General features: G+C 44.0%; 1 protein-coding gene and 2 long non-coding RNA genes across 3 annotated transcripts in view; 2 read left to right on the top strand and 1 right to left on the bottom strand.

Annotated features, from left to right (window-relative positions):
• The window catches only part of LOC118349959 (uncharacterized), a 35067-nt gene extending 24845 nt beyond the window's left edge, over positions 1-10222 (bottom strand). The window contains exons 1-2 of the long non-coding RNA XR_004812370.2: positions 10069-10222; positions 1348-1457 (exon numbers count right to left, since the gene is read on the bottom strand). This is a non-coding gene — a long non-coding RNA (uncharacterized LOC118349959). The remainder of the gene's footprint in view (positions 1-1347; positions 1458-10068) is intronic.
• On the top strand, positions 5536-8108 carry LOC118353438 (uncharacterized). Its single transcript, XR_007408328.1, has 3 exons — positions 5536-5757; positions 6340-6415; positions 7306-8108. It is a non-coding gene; the product is annotated as an uncharacterized LOC118353438 (long non-coding RNA).
• The window catches only part of NEDD9 (neural precursor cell expressed, developmentally down-regulated 9), a 184348-nt gene continuing 177557 nt past the window's right edge, over positions 9101-15891 (top strand). Inside the window, exon 1 of the mRNA XM_025444444.3 lies at positions 9101-9461. The gene's annotated coding sequence lies outside the window, so the exon portion shown is untranslated. The remainder of the gene's footprint in view (positions 9462-15891) is intronic.

Raw genomic sequence — 15891 nt, 5'->3', positions numbered from 1 at the left:
TGACAGAGGGTGACAGAAACCAAGACACTCATGGAGAGAAGGCCCTGGACAGAAACCATGATGAGTCAGTAGAAACTAGGATGCTAAGCAGTAAAGGAAGGCCTTTGGCGGGAGCGAGAAGGGGGGTGAGAATTGTTAATAATGGCAGCAGTGGGGATCCCCGGGTGGCTCAGAGGTTTGGCGCTTGCCTTCAGCCCAGGGCCTGATCCTGGAGATCCGGGATAGAGTCCCACATTGGGCTCCCTGCATGGAGCCTGCTTCTCCCTCTGCCTATGTCTCCGCCTCATTCTCTCTCTCTCTCTCTCTCTCTCTCTCTCTGTGTCTCTCATGAATAAATAAATAAAATCTTTAAAAAAATTGCTTAAGAATGGCAGCAGTTTTAGGCAGTGGCTTTATTGGTACCATGGATGTCTGCTGTTGAGAAATCAACAAGATCATGGCATCTATAGACTAAGAATGAGGTGCCAGTTCCTGAGAAGCTAGGTTCTATGTTTATTGAAACTCTTTGCAGTTCTTCCCTACATCTCTTTATCACAAGTCTCCATTGCATCAGATTCTTGCGCTCTGAAAGAGTTTAATAAATCTTATTATTTACCAGTGTGTGATCTTAGGTAAATCACTTAACTTCCATGCACTTTACTTGTATAATTTCTATACGCAATATGTAGGATAATGGCCATGTCCTAATTCTAGGAACCTATAAATATATTACTTTACACAGAAAAGGGGATTTTGCAGATGTTATTAAGTTAGTGACCTGGAGATGGGCTCCTATTTTATCCATGGGGATCCAATCTAATGACATGGACCCTGAAAATCAGAGAGGAAACATCCCAGCTGTGGTCAGGGTAGATGTGGCTATAGAAGAATGGTCATAAGGATTTAACTGCTGGCTTTGAAGGCAGAGGAAAAGGCCCTGAGACAAGGAATATGGGCAGCCTCTAGAAGCTGGAAAAAAGTAAGGGAACAGATTCTCACCTAAAGCCTCCAGAAGAATATAGCCCTTATGAGCATGCTATCTTTTGGTCAGTGAGACCTGTGTTGGACTTCTAACCTAGAGAACTTTAATTTAATAAATGTATTTTCTTTTAAGCCATTAAGTCTGTGGTACTTTGTGATGACAACAATAGGAAATTAATCCAATATAATATCATAATATATATATATATATATATATATATATATATATATATATATATACAAGAAAACATTTAAAAGAGTATATGCTACAGTGTAACATTGGTTAGGTCATCCTTTTCATTATTTTTTTGGGCAATGGATATATGTCATTTGTGTAGTAAAGAAGTAATGGATATATTAAAGAATAAGGAATATTTTTAAAATTACCTTCTAAGGCTCAGTCCAGCTGTGACATGATATGAACAATCCAGGAAATGTCTCAGTTGTCAACCCATATCTTCCCTCTTCTTGGGTGCTATCCCCAGGTCTCAATTCTTCTACAAAGACCACAAATTTCACATAAGTCTTGATGTCTAAAATATTCTTCTATGTCACAGGTACATATGTTTGTTTCAACTACCTAATGATATCAGTGTGTTTCTACATTTTTGTTATATGCACTTTTGGAGATATTTAATTATTTAGTAAATAACAAATCCAACAAATATTTATGGAGGATACTTTGGGTGGTCATTCACATGCTGCATATTAGTCTTCATTAGGCCTAGTTTGGTGCTTTATGACAGTCTCAAGATCTTTTGGTAGAGCTCAAAATCCACAGAAGAAATTTTAAAAGAACATTTTAGAGACCTTGTGGCCCAAACAAGACTTGCTTCCCTTCACAAATCCATCGGTCCCAACTAAGTCTAAAAACCCTTAGAGTTCATTCACAGTCCACCCAATGTCAACAAGGGAGGGCTATTAACTGACACTAGAGTTATCCATACTGGTGAGAAGCACAGCAACTGAGACAGCGAGACTCCTTAGAAGGTACTTGTGAACCACTGAACCCTAAGCACGTGGTTTTAGTGAGTTAAAAATGTAGAACATGCCCACAAATACCAGTTCCCACTTGAACAAGAATTTGCTAGTTCTTATCACAGCCAACCATCTTCAGGGCTTTGAATGACCCTAGACTTCATTTGGCATTTGGACAGGACAATAGGTACTTTGCATGACCTGATTAGAGAATAATGCAAGGCTGTTTCCCACTAGGTCACTTTGATCCATGGCTGAGCCAAATTCCTCAGAACTCTCTCCAGCCAAAATATACCTTCAGATAAATGAAGGATATAGAGCAGATTTTTAGAAGTAGGGATCTCAGTACTTCTCATCATGTCTTTATTCATCAAATATTTGTTAGATACTGTAATCATATTCTCAAATGTTCATATGCTTAGGAATTACCTGGGAGGGTTCACTCTCCAGCAAACTAATTCAGCAGTTCAAGGATGGGGCCTGGGGGATCTCTATTTAACCAGCTTCATGGATGATTCTGGTGCCAGGCCTTCATAAACCACTTTGTAAAATGTTTAGTCCCCAGAATGAATAAGCAATGGTTCCTGGCTGTCAGGAGTCTCAAAGTCCAGGAAAGGTAGATGCATTATTGTAATGTTATACAATCAATGTAATGGAAGTCCTGGTGACAGAGAAAGGAGGAAAAATACTCCGTCTGGAGGAGTACAGTCTTAAAGGAGGCTGCCACAAGGAGAAGGAAGGGCATTCTAAGCAGGGGAAAAAACTCTACAAGGCCAGGGTCATGAGAAGACATGAACCATTAGGGACCAGTGACGGGAAGGTGAAGGGCACTCTAGGTGTGGACAAGCAGGAGAGAATCCAAGAGAATAGCATGGATCTTGATTTCCCACCAAGTCATTTCAACTTTATTTCATAGGCAACAGGGAGCTGGTGGAAGCTTTGAAATTTGCCTTTGAGAATATCTAGTACTGGGCAGATGTTTACTCAACTACTATCTCCTGAGGACCCAGCCTGTGCCCAACAGTGTGCTAGAACAGGGTTGTCACAGTTAGGAATTGTGACTCTCTAAGCAATGAAAGTCGAAACTAAGATGGTGCCAGTGAGTGTGTACAGAAATAATTGGTCAACAAAACTTGATATTAAAAAACAAACAAACAAACAAGAGTTTGGTGACAGGTTAAACCGAAGAAGCAAGGAAAAGAGGAAATTTGCAATGTTTGGAGGCAGAGAGACTGCTAGAGCCTGAATGTTTATGTCCTCCTCCTCCCTGAATTCATATGTTGGAGCCTAATCCCTGACAGGACTGTATTAGGAGATGAAGCCTTTGGTAGATAATTAGGTCATGAAGATGGAGTCTTCATAATAGGATCAGTGAGTGACTTCATGAGAGGAGACACAGAAGAGATTGTCTCTTCCCCATGTGAGGGTGGCCATCTACAAATAATTGGAAGGCTCTAGCTAGAAACAGACCATGCTGGCACCCTGATCTCAGACTTCCAGCCTCCAGAACTGTGAGAAATAACTATCTCTTGTTTAACTGCCCAGTCCCCATGGTATTTTGTGAAAGCAACCAGCACTGACTAAGACAGAGACTAAGTGTTTGATGATGATGCTACTGGAGAGTACAGGGGCTGAAGGCTGGCCCCACACCCAAATGGGAGCCCATTCAGAGAGAGCAGAAGAGTGGCAATGTATGCAGCCCAATGGTGAGACATGGTGGGGGGGGGGCGCAGTAAGTGGAGGAGGTGCAGTGAGCCATGAAGTGAGCCAGGGCTGAATGGGGTCCCCCAAAGAAAGAATGAAGAAGACTGGGCAGGAAGAGGTGATCAGTCATTTTAAATGCCAACAGTGGGAAAGACTTTGTATTGGCTTCATCACATAGGATCCCTGGAAGACATCAATAATGACAACCTCCATGGAGGGCTGGGGTGGGATCCAGGTGTCTGAATGGAAGAAATGCAATGGGGAAGGAAGGGATGGAAGGTGTGAACATAAAGGCACGGGATGTAAACTCCTCTATCAGGAAAGTTGAGCCTGAAAGGAAGAAGAGGGGAGGAAAGGCAAGAAGGTAGATAGAACTGAGGATCTGAGGTTTTGGGCTTCTGTGAACATGTGGACGCAAGGCTTTTGCTTATATAATAGGAAGTTGTGGTGAAAATAGAGAAAGAATAAATTGGAGTTCTCTTTTAAATTTTATTGTATTAGTGGAAAATAATTGTCCAAGGTCTAGAAGGAAAATAAAACAGTGCTGAGGTTTCAAGTACTGGGAATCAGTAGAAAGTATTTCTCAGTCTTTGAGGTAGTCATCTCTCCCTATGTGGTTATGCACGGAGGCTGCTCTGACAAGTGAGAAGATAGAAAATATTCAAGGAAGAGGAAAGATAACGAGCCAGCTAGTATAGAGAGAAAATTGGCTAGAAATGATTACAAATAGTGCATGGCAGTCCCTGCCAAGGCCTGGGCTTGTGGTCAGGAGCCACACACCTACCTAGGGAGAGGCGTGATTTGACTTGAGTTTTGGCTATGGGATCATGTAGGCAGAGGGGGAAGTCCAGAAATTCACCTTAACAAATGACTACTGGACCTATGGTATTTGATCTGGGAGTCTCCACTCAGAGACCAACCAGCTGGGCATAAATCCTCGTTTTTCTATATTTAGAACTCAAATGAGCAAAAGTCTGACCCACAGAGGAGTCCAATTGCTTCAACCATCCACGGCAGCCACGTTGTTTTATTTTTTATATTCTCATGAATAAGATGTTGTTTTCAAATTGCTATTTGCATGTGAAACCAGAATAGCAGTTTATACAGTTCCCTCAGAAACCGAGTGCAATAGAATGGTTTCAGTCTCGTGTTCTGTATGTGTGCACAAGCACGCTCAAGGGCGGGGTGGCACGTGTGCCCAACTGCAAACTGACAGTGCTTATATATATTCACATAAATACTCAAAAAATGTCCCAGAAGAATACATCCCAGACAGATAGCAGGGATTCACTGCGGGCAAAGCAGGGAGGGAATTGAAATTAAAGCTGATGGTCAAAAGGCACCTTAGTTTTACTTGCAATATTAGTTTTTTACCATATAAATTTATTACTTTTAGATTTAAAACATGAATTTAAAAAATTATGAAAAAGGGGCACTTGGTTGGCTGAGTCAGTTAAGCATCTGCCTTCAGCTCAGGTCATGATCCTGGAGTTCCAGGATCAAGTCCCACATAGGGCTCCCTGCTCAGTGAGAGTCTGCTTCTCCCTCTACCCTCATCCCGCTTGTTCTCTCTCTCTCTCTGTGTGTGTGTCTCTCGAATAAATAAAATATTTTTTAATTATGAAAAAATCAATACTAACAAGATTTTCCCAATTATTTTGGGGGGAAGCCAAAATTAGCTACCACCCAGAAGAGGGATAGGTAGTCAGGACACAAGTTATGGAGAAGTAAGTGCTTGCTGTTTGACAGATGTCTAAATGCAACGAATGCTTCCAATAAATTGGAACCTTTTAAATTTGCCATCAGTGACCTCTTAAAAATAATTTAGTCTTTCTTCCCTTTGTCCCTCCAGGTGTCCACATTTCTTCAGACAGCTGTTCTGTGAACTAGAAGAATGGTTTCATCTTTGCAAATGTCACTTTCCTCCTAAGGATAAACATAAAAGAAGGTAGTTCTGACTCGTATTATTAGTCAGGCGGCAATGCTAGAAGCTATAATTCAAAGGGTTGGAGAATTTGCAGAAAATGAGGAACAGGAGGATATGAGAGCCAAGGTCTGCAGAGACCATGCAGTCGCTAGAACTCACATCAGCCCTTACCCTCCACGTGGCACCAGGTGAGGGCTGGGCACAGAGCTGCTAGAGGGTGGGTGGGGAAAAGAATGGAAAGAAAACTGCACAGATAGTCTGTGGGAGATGCACGAGAAGATTCCCAAGCTGCAGAAGGGCCTCAATGGGGCTTGTTGGGGGAGAATCTGCAAGGAGACAAATCAGCCTTTCTCAACTTCTGCCAGCGAGGCTGGGTGACTCTGGAGCATGAAAGTAGACTGAGCTTCCACTCATGGCTGGAAATGCACAAATAGCAGAAGAATAGGAACGAGGAAATCAACATTAATGCATTGCCAAAATAGCTGGTCGTGAGGTCCTGGGACTGGGGTCTGGGGACTTGGCTGATAAACTGGGAGAATGGATGAGGGGAAAGACAAAGATGTCCTGTGATAAGGGCAAAAGAGGGTTGTTAAGTGGCAAGAGAGCAGAAAAGGAAGATGGGTAGAGTTTGTTTTCCTAGGCCTACTAGTCAGCAGTCTCTCTTAAGGGAGGAGCTGATTGTCATTCATTTTTTATTTATCATAGCACTTGCTCAATTAATGCTTTTAGTATTTGAGTGAACCAATTCATGGGAATGGTTTTCTCACCAGATTATCTTGAAGACAAGCCCTGTGTCTTGGGACTAGTATACCGAACATGCCTGGGAAAGCTCACGGAAGTGTGCAGGTAGGCAACAGCTGCTGAATGGACAAATGAACTGGATCTTTCTGAGCTCTGATTTCTTCATCTAAAAATGAAAACCACAAGATTGACTCCCATTCCTGAGAAGGGATGAGGCACACATTATAATACCAGACAAGTTTGCTCTTAAAATTTGCCAAACCAACTCTTGGGCATATTCATTTAAATTCCTCAGTGGGTAGCTGATTCCCTATGGCTAATACTGTATTCGGCCATGGAGGGAAATGAGTCACACAAATGGAATCATAAATACACAAACACACACACACACACACACAAAACTTGGCCATAGATTTTTTTTTTTACTTTTTATCTTCTCTAATACTCCTCCCTTCTGCCTTCCCCACCCCTTAGACTCCACTCCATACAACAGTCTCTCCTTGGACCAAACACCCATGACAAATTCAAAACAGTTGCCTGGGATTTGGCTACTGCTTAACAGGTAGTTATAAACCATTCTGTGGTGCTAACCGAGCCGGCATGAAGAAGCTAATTAAAGTAGTCAAGAAGATTGTTTAAATAAAAATGAAAATGTAAACACGGTCTTCATTGGATAGAGTGATTAGAAATTACAGTTGTTTGTTTGTTGTCAGAACTCTCTGGGCTTTGTCAAAATCCTGACACATGATATAACCTGTCACTAATCAAGAAAGAAGAAAATAAACCAAAAAAAAAAAAAAAAAAAAAAGAAGAAGGAAAAAATTCTAAGTAGGAAAACAGACATAGGAATCTTCATCTTTCCAAGTGGGAAAAAAACATCTCATTTGTTTTTCTAGAACAAGTGTGATCTGTGTTTGGACAAAGCGTGAGCTCCTCAGTTTGCCTTGACAGACATGCTCGCTCTCTCTCTCTCTCTCTCTCTCTCCATTCTGAAGCCCTCAGGCGTGAGATATGCAGGCAGCTCCAAGTGGGAAAGGAGGCCATGAGGATGTAGACAAAAGAACAGAATTAAGGATAATCAAGGTGAGAAATTCAAATGTTTTATGTATAAAAAGTCAAGCTCCACCTTCTTGTATATCTAGGGTGTACCTGACTTATGGAGACAACTCGACAGCATTAACCTTTGAGGTATTATGTATAACTGTAAGTTATTTTTTCTGAAATTGATACATTTAAATTCAGACTGCTTAAATATCTAATGGAGAAAATATCACAGGTTATGGAAGAATGGGAAATGCATGGAGGGACATGTTGGAAAAAAAATATGTACAGTCTATGCTTCTGCTCCACTCGATTTAGTATGGATACGCTGCACTATAAAATAAAAACTTGAGAATAGGATAATTCTACCTCTAATCTGGAAACAGTTCCTGATATGCAGCATGTACACAAGAGTAGTTTTTTTTTTTTTTTTTAAGAAAAAGAGAGAAAGATAAACAGATGATATTTTTACCATGAATATTGCTAATTACACCTATGGATACAACATGTGTATGAAGATTGCCATAGATATTCTTCTTATTGATTTATTTATAAATCCTAATTACACAAGGCTTTGAGCTGAGGGTTTGTTTCTTTGTTTAAATGTGGCATCTTGGGGATCCCTGGGTGACTCAGTGGTTTAGTGTCTGCCTTCAGCCCAGGGCGTGATCCCGGGGTCCTGGGATCAAGTCCCACATCAGGCTCCCTGCATGGAGCCTGCTTCTCCCTCTGCCTGTGTCTCTGCCTCTCTCTCTCTCTCTCTCTCTCGTGAATAAATAAATAAAATCTTTAAAAATAAATAAATAAATGTGGCATCTGCTTATGGGCAAGTATTTCCTTAATATGATTCAGACCAGCTCGACATTTAAAATAAATGACATGGATCTGAATTTCAGAGAGGATTACAGAAAATTCAAACAAAACAAAATGACAATAACAAAACAGAAGTTGCCGGTATGCAATATACAGCAGGAACAGAGGGCGAGGATGAAGGGAGGGCCGAGGACAGTGCTTTACTTGTCTTGATACTAGAGCAAACAGGAGCATCCCATGCCACTTTTGTTCAAACCGTCTCCCTCTCTCCTCCATCCTCTCTGTCCCCCAGTCATTTCTAGGCATCAGCAAGGGATAAGGAGGGGGAAGAGAAGGCAAAAAAAGCAAAGAACTGAGCTCATAATAATAACATTTGCCACTAATGATAATAGCAAACACTCATATACTTGTGGCAGCCACTCCTTGAGTGCTTTACATGTAACGCCTCACTTAATTCCCACAACAATCCTATGACTACTCCCATTTTACAGATGAGGAAGCTGAGTCACAGAAAGATCAAAAGCATTTAAAGGCAAGCACCAGGTGGTTAGCTTCAGACCATACCACTTGGGTGCTACTCCAAAGCACACAGCAAGAAGACAAAAGGTCTGAGACTAAGTAGCTGGCAAATTCCCTTCCAAATGCACAGTCTCCAGTTCTATACCACCCTGGAAATGGGAATTCTCCATGTGGGTACCCAAAGGCTAGCAGGTACCACATAGACTCAATAAATACTGGTTAAATGAAAAGATGTTTCATGTCAATCTATAGTGGAACTCTTTAGAATACATTAAGTCCATAAAAACCACAAAAACCTGAATTTGGTGGACTTACAATAGCCCAATGTCTGCTTCCATGCAGCCTAGGAAGGAGCTTATGGCACTCCCCTGAATTTCATCGTGATAATAAAGATCACCTCTTGTTAAAGTAGCAAGCAGTCCAGATCAGAGCTAGACTTCTCACCTGTCCCTAAACTACAGATCACCCTCAGTGTATCAGAAAAAAAAAAAAAAAACCAACTGTGGCACAGAGAGGAAATGAACCGAGACAACATCACTTGCAGCAACCGGAAGGAAAAACACACGTAGGGACGCCACTCACATTCTACGTGTGTGGTTGCCCAGTAGGGAAATGCTTGCAGCTGCCTTTAGAAGCAAGTCTGGTGGCTGCAGCAAGAGAGAAGCAGGATCATGAGGCGGGACTGAGCCGTCACCTCCCGCCTGCCTGGCCAGAGAGAGAGAGAGGGCCAGAACATCAGGGAAGACCAGATGAGCCAGCACCAGTGGGCCTGCCCCGGGTGAGTCCCCAGACACTCACTGTGGCCTGGGGGGGTGGGGAGACTCACTCACACTCGGACTTCCTGAGTTGGTGTCAGACATCTGTTAGTGCTCCCCACTGCCGACACCCCTTGACTGGAGCCAAGAGGGACTCAATGGCCCCAAGCAGGGAAGAGTGACTCCAGGTTTCTTTCCAGTTGACCTGCAGGCAGGGGCTTGCATGCAACCCCAAACCTACACGATTGATTCTAGCCTTGAAATCAACCTGGGTAGGTGCTTCCTGGTCTAGAAGCTGGGCGGCTCCTCCCCTCTTGCTGCCCTCCTCGGAGAGCTTACCTAGGATTACCTTATGCTTTGGCTTCTCCGACACCATTTCAGGGCTTCCAGGTGTGGGCTGTCACTTAAACCTTATGGTGGATGCGAGTCATTTCTAATGCCATTTCAGCCCCTCTGGGAATGACCCCTGAGGAGCAGGAAACCATGATTGAGAACTGGAGTTGTGTCCAGCTCTGCAGAGACCCCATCATTAGCATCATGTCTAAGGGCTTGGGGACAAATTGCACTGTGTTCTACTTGTCCACACCGGGCCCCCCCAACAGCTTCGTCCTTCCTTCTCTCAATACTTACTAAGTCACGCGTAACTCATTCATTCATTCGATTGCCTTTCTTCCACAAAGGGTTTGAGGCAGCCTTTTTGTCTTGCTGAAATTCTTTCAGAATGAAGGAAACGTACAATGTAAAAGGGCTAAAGCCATTTCTAAAAGGGTTACATGTTGTTCAAACTGTGTGGACATGGGTGAGCAGTTTATATTTTTCCCTGTGCCAGTGGTGAGAGCTGGGAGTGGGTTCTCTGGTCTTCTCTCCCCCCCGAAGCTGGTTCCCACCCAGGAGTGAGTTCAAAGAGCAGTTGCCCATGACAGAGCTCTGGGAACCAGCCAGATGGTTTTCAACCTTGTTTCTGTTTCCTTCCATGCTTGGGAGGAAATTCCGCCCAATTTTCAAGGACATTCCTGTTTTAAGAATAGGGCAAAGGGGAGCCGAGGAGAGAGAAGGATGTGAAATCAGCCTTGAGGTGGAGTTCCATTTCTCATTCATTAGTTAATTCACGTATTTAACACCTATCTCGTGAGTATTCACTGTGTGGCAGCTGCGTTTAAGTCCAAACTTAACATTAGATGGAGCAAAATTGATGTTGTCCCGCTTCCAAAAAGCTTACGGTCCAGGGGAGAAGCAGACGTTAATTACTAATTACACAAATGTGATAATGATCAGAACATATTGTGGGGGAAGCTGATCTCATCTGAAAGGCAGGGAGGTTTCTAGAAGGAAGGGGGAGACTAGAACTGAAAAAGGCGTAGGAGTGCACAAGGCTACGCTCCAGGTAGAGGGAACAGTGGAGACCACTTCCTGAGGTAGGAGACCACAGAATCACCTGGCAAAACCAAGGCCAGTGCAGCAGGAGGGAAGTGGGGAGTGGCTCAAAATGAGCCCAGAGGCCCAGCAGAGAAGGTGCTGCTTACTCTAAAAGCCATGGAGAAGGTAGAGGTGTTGTGGTCAGATTGATCTGCATTCTTAAGAAATCCCTTTTGATAGGTTTGGAGAATGGATGGGAGGGGGCTACACCTATGGGCAGGGAGACCAATGAGAAGGTGGATGGAGTCAGCCAAGCAAGAGTATCTATGTGAGTATGGCTAAGAGAGATGGCAGCGGAGAGAGGACTGCACAAAGTTAAAAGTCATTTAGAAAGGAAAATCGACAGTGCTTGGTGGTAGACAGAAAAGGGGAGTTGGGAGGGAAAGTATCCAAGACAACCCCCAGTTCCTGGTTTGCACATCCAAGTGGATGCTGATGCTCCTTGGCGATCACAGAGACTGGCGAAGCTGGTCGGGACCAGGCCAGGGTTGGTTCAGTTCTAGAATCGATCCAGTGGTAGATGTCAGCCAGCCGGTTGACACTGACCAATATTTAGAGCTCTGAGCAGAGGTCTGGGGATCCTAGGCGTGGGGTTGGTAAGTGTAGCTGTGGGTACGGGTGACCTGCAGGAAAGTGTTGAGTGAGAAAGCAGGAGAGTGGCTTAGAATTGAACCTCAAGGAAGAAGCACCTGGGGGGCTCAGTCACTTAAGCGTCTGGCTCTTGATTTAGGCTCAGATCATAATCTCAGGTTCATGGGATCAAGTCCTGTGTAGGGCGTGCTCAGCATGGAGTCTGCCTAGGATTCTCTCTTCCTCTCCCATCCCCCTCCCCACTGCTTGTGCTCTCTCTCTCTCTCTCTTAAATAAATACAATCTAACAAAAAAAAGAAGAAAGAAAGAAAGAAAGAAAGAAAGAAAGAAAGAAAGAAAGAAAGAAAGAAAGGAGAAAAAAGAATTGAATCTCAAGAAATTCTAACTTTTTTTTAAAAAGAGCCTATCTTTATTCATTCATGAGAGACACAGAGAGAGAGGCCGAGACATAGGCAGAGAGAGAAGCAGGCTCCCTGTGGGGAGCCCGATGTGGGACTCAATCCCAGGACCCCGGGATCATGACCTGAGTCAAAGGCAGATACTCCTTTGAGCCACTGAGCCACCCAGGTGTCCCAAATTCTAACATTTAAATAGAGGAGAAGGGTCCCTCCAAAAAGAGTAGGATGGTTCCTCGAAAAGTTAAATACAAAATTATCACACATGGCCCGGCAAGTCTACTCCTACTTATACATCCAGAAGAACTGAAAACAAAGATTCAAATAAATACATGTACCCACACTTTCATAGCAGCACTATTCACAATAGTCCAGGAGGGGAAACAGCTTGTGTGCCCGTCAGCGGATGAACGGAGAGGCAAATCGTGGTATATCCATGCAACCGAGTATGACTCGGCCACACACAGAAAAAAGTACTTATGCCTGCTGCTCCAGCATGGATAAGTCTCAAAAACACCATGCTGCAATGAAAGAAGCCAGGCACAAAAAGCACACGATTCCATTTATAAGAAATATCCAGAATGGGCAAATCAATAGAGACAGATGTAGATTGGTGGCTGCTGGGGGCTGGGGGAGGGGAAGTGAGGAGCAAGGGCTTGATGTGTACAAGGCCACCTTGTAGGGTGATGAAGATGGTTTGGCTCTAGATAGAGGTGGCGGCTGCCTGGTACTGTGGATATAGGAATATTGCTGAATGGTCCTCTTTAAAATGTCTAATTGATGTTATGTGAATTTACTTCAATATTAAAAAAAAAAAAAGACTAGGAAGGTGTAACTAGAGGAGTGGAACACAGGCTGCATGACTTTGGGCAAATAAAGCAGCTCCCAGTGCCTCTTTCTCTGTGTGTAAATGAGAACTGGCTCACTTGGATGCTCTGGTAAGGATTAAACAGGACAGGGTTTTTAAATTTCTAGCAGAGGGAGGGTGTAGTAAGAGCAGTCAGTTTCCTACTTCTATTCCTCCAGCCTCATCAGGATTGGACTAACTTCTTTTTTTTTTTTTTTCATAGTTAAGAGGATGATTACTCCTATAATAGTCTTTCTTACAAACTGCTCACACCTTGGGGACATCCCTTTATTATTGTTTCCTTTTTTTAAAAAATGGTTTTTTCTTAGATTTTATTTATTTATTCATGAGAGACACAGAGAGAGAGGCAGAGACACAGGCAGAGGGAGAAGTAGGGAGCCTGATGTGGGACTCGATCCCAGGACCCCAGGATCACACCCTGGGCCAAAGGCAGATGCTCAACCACTGAGCCACCCAGGTGGGCGTCCCCCCTTTTTTTAAAAATTCTTTATTTAAATTCAATTTAGTTAACATATAGCGTATTGTTAGTGTCAGAGGCAGACTTCAGTGATTCCTCAGTTGCCTGTAACACCCAGTGCTCATTACCTCACGTACCTTCCTTCATGCCCATCACCCAGTTACCCCATCTCCCACCCCCGCACCCCCTCCAGCGACCCTCAGTTTATTTCCTAGAATCCAGCATCCCATGGTTTGCCAGGACTGGCCTAACGCCTGACAGCCTGAATCTTTATCTCAGGACCTGAGAACTCTCTCTAAGCCAGGTAGGGCCACTGTAATCGCTTAAAGGCAAATGAAAATGCCCAGAAACTGTCCAATGGGCCATAAATATCCCAGCATCCTCAGGCCCGAGCAGAGGGACTCCAAGACGTGTCTTTTACCTTTGCCCCAAAGCTGTTACGCGAGCTCACGCTCAGTTGCCCACAGTGGTAGCTGGCTGCATAATGCGCCCTTCCCTTCTCCTTACCCCTCCCCTACTCCCTGCTCCCCGACAGGCTGTCCTGGCATCATTTGTTAAACCATATGCACTTGAATCTGAGTCAGGGTCCGCTTCTGGAGGAAACTGAAGCGGACACAACCTGCTACACAACGCCGTGGATACTCAGGTCATGTCATCCCTTGTTCCCCATTTCATCCTAGACACCTGCGCTTCGCTCTCTCGCATACCCATTCAGGGGCCTCCCCATCCCCTTCTGAGATCCCACCTAGAGAAAGGACCCAGTACAACTACAGTGAGAGCCCCCCCTTTTTTTTTAAGCTTTTATTTTTGAGTATCTCAATGTCCAACGTGGGGCTCGAACTTAGAAGCCAGAGATTAAGAGTCGCAGGCTCCATGGACTGAGCCCAGCCGGGCGCCCCAGGGAGAGCACCTTTGGCCTTAACATGTCCTGTACAAAACTGTACCACATCTTCACTACAAGCCCCCTCCATGTGCCTTCTGCTTATCTGTCTCCCTGTAACTCATTTGATCAAAATTTCCAGACCATAGGGCACCATCTGATAATCTTACATGGTTCACGACACACAGATGTGGCTTGAAATCACGCTGAGGCACTAGACTTTGTCACAGAAAACTTTTCCATTTTCACTCTTTTGAGCCTCTAACTGTGGTCTGATCCCAACGTTCTCTAACCCCGGACCATGTATCATTTTAGACAGAGAGCAAGTGGGCCTTGGGCTCTGAGCCGTCCGCAGGCAACGCTCGCCAGCCAAAACTTCACCACCTGGTTTTGTTTTCCTGCATCTATTTTTCATGATTCCCTTCTACTAACCTTTAATATCTTTAAGTTAAAAAAAAAAAAAAAAAAGGAGTGAGGGGCGCCTGGGTGGCTGAAGTTGGTTAAGCATCTGCCTTCGGCTCAGGTCATGATAGGGGGTCCTGGGATCAAGTCCTGTATCAGGCTCCCTGTTCAGCAGGGAGTCTGCTTCTCCCTCTAACTTCTGCCTCCCCCCCCCCCACTCATGTTTTCTCTCTCTCTCTCTCTCTCAAATAAATAAAATCTTAAAAAAAAAAGTGAGTCGACTGAAAGGAAAAATCATGTTAGTAATTGTACGAGGCAGCAGACCCCATAGGGTAGACCCTGGGAGGGAGGATTGAGAGAGAAGACCAGCAGAGCTTCTCTGGAGCAGGAGCTCCTCATGGTAACAGCTGTGTCTCACTCCACCCAGCACCCACTTAGTGAGTGCTGCAGGGCCGGGAGTGACCGGGATGTCCCGGGCAGGGGGTGACCACGCCACCCTTTGCTGCAGATTATTATTATTTTTTCTTTAGAGAGAGAGAGTGTGTGCAAGTAGGAGCAGGAATGAGGGGCAGAGGGAGAGGGAGAGAGAGAATCTTAAGTAGGCTCCACACCCAGCCAAGAGCCGGACAGGAGACAGGTGGGGTTTGACCTCACCACCCTGAGATCGTGACCTGAGTGGAAATCAAGTCTTTTCACTTAAACCACTGGGCCACTCAGGCGCCCCCTGCTGTAGATCTTTTTGATCATTCAAATAAAAACTTCACTGTGCCCACTTGGCTGGCAAATATCCAGGCTGGGATGGTAGATTTCGAGGCTCCCTTGCCTGTCTGGTAGGACGGCCCTGGGGAAGCACCCCATGGCTTCAGGTGTGACCTCGCCACGGTGGAGGGAGGTGTCAGTTGCATCAACGCTCATCTTCACATTCGCTTCTCATTAGAAGCTTTGGTTAATGGAGGTCTCTAACTCAATTAAATTTCTCCTTAATTTTCATGCTAGCTGTCATCCTTTCATTTCCCAAAGAAGATAAATGAGGATTGATAACCCAGGCAAATGTCACTTGAGAAACATGAATATTGTGAAACATTTCATACCACAAAGAAGCACATACGATGTAGGCACCTGTTCTCGGTAATAACAGAAATAAAACAGATGCATGTTTACCTACTGCTCACCTTACCAACCCTCGGATCCTGATTCATGCCCCTTACCAATGGTATCGGTTTCTACCTATGCCCCCCCCCCCCAACTACAGGGAACCATTGTCTTAAATTTTGTATTAATCACATCCCCTTACTTTTCTTGTTAGATTGGCCTTATGTGTTTATATGTATATGTACATCACATGTGTATGTGCAATTTGTGCATAAGTATATTTATATAAAAATTAATTTACGTACAATTATGTGTACTGTATATGCTTCTTATTTTTGCCTGTTTGGGAATT

This window comes from Canis lupus, chromosome 35 (assembly GCF_003254725.2).
Source record: "Canis lupus dingo isolate Sandy chromosome 35, ASM325472v2, whole genome shotgun sequence".
NCBI lineage: Eukaryota > Metazoa > Chordata > Mammalia > Carnivora > Canidae > Canis > Canis lupus.
Note: the sequence above shows the minus strand (reverse complement) of the source record. Positions and strands in the feature narration are given on the sequence as shown.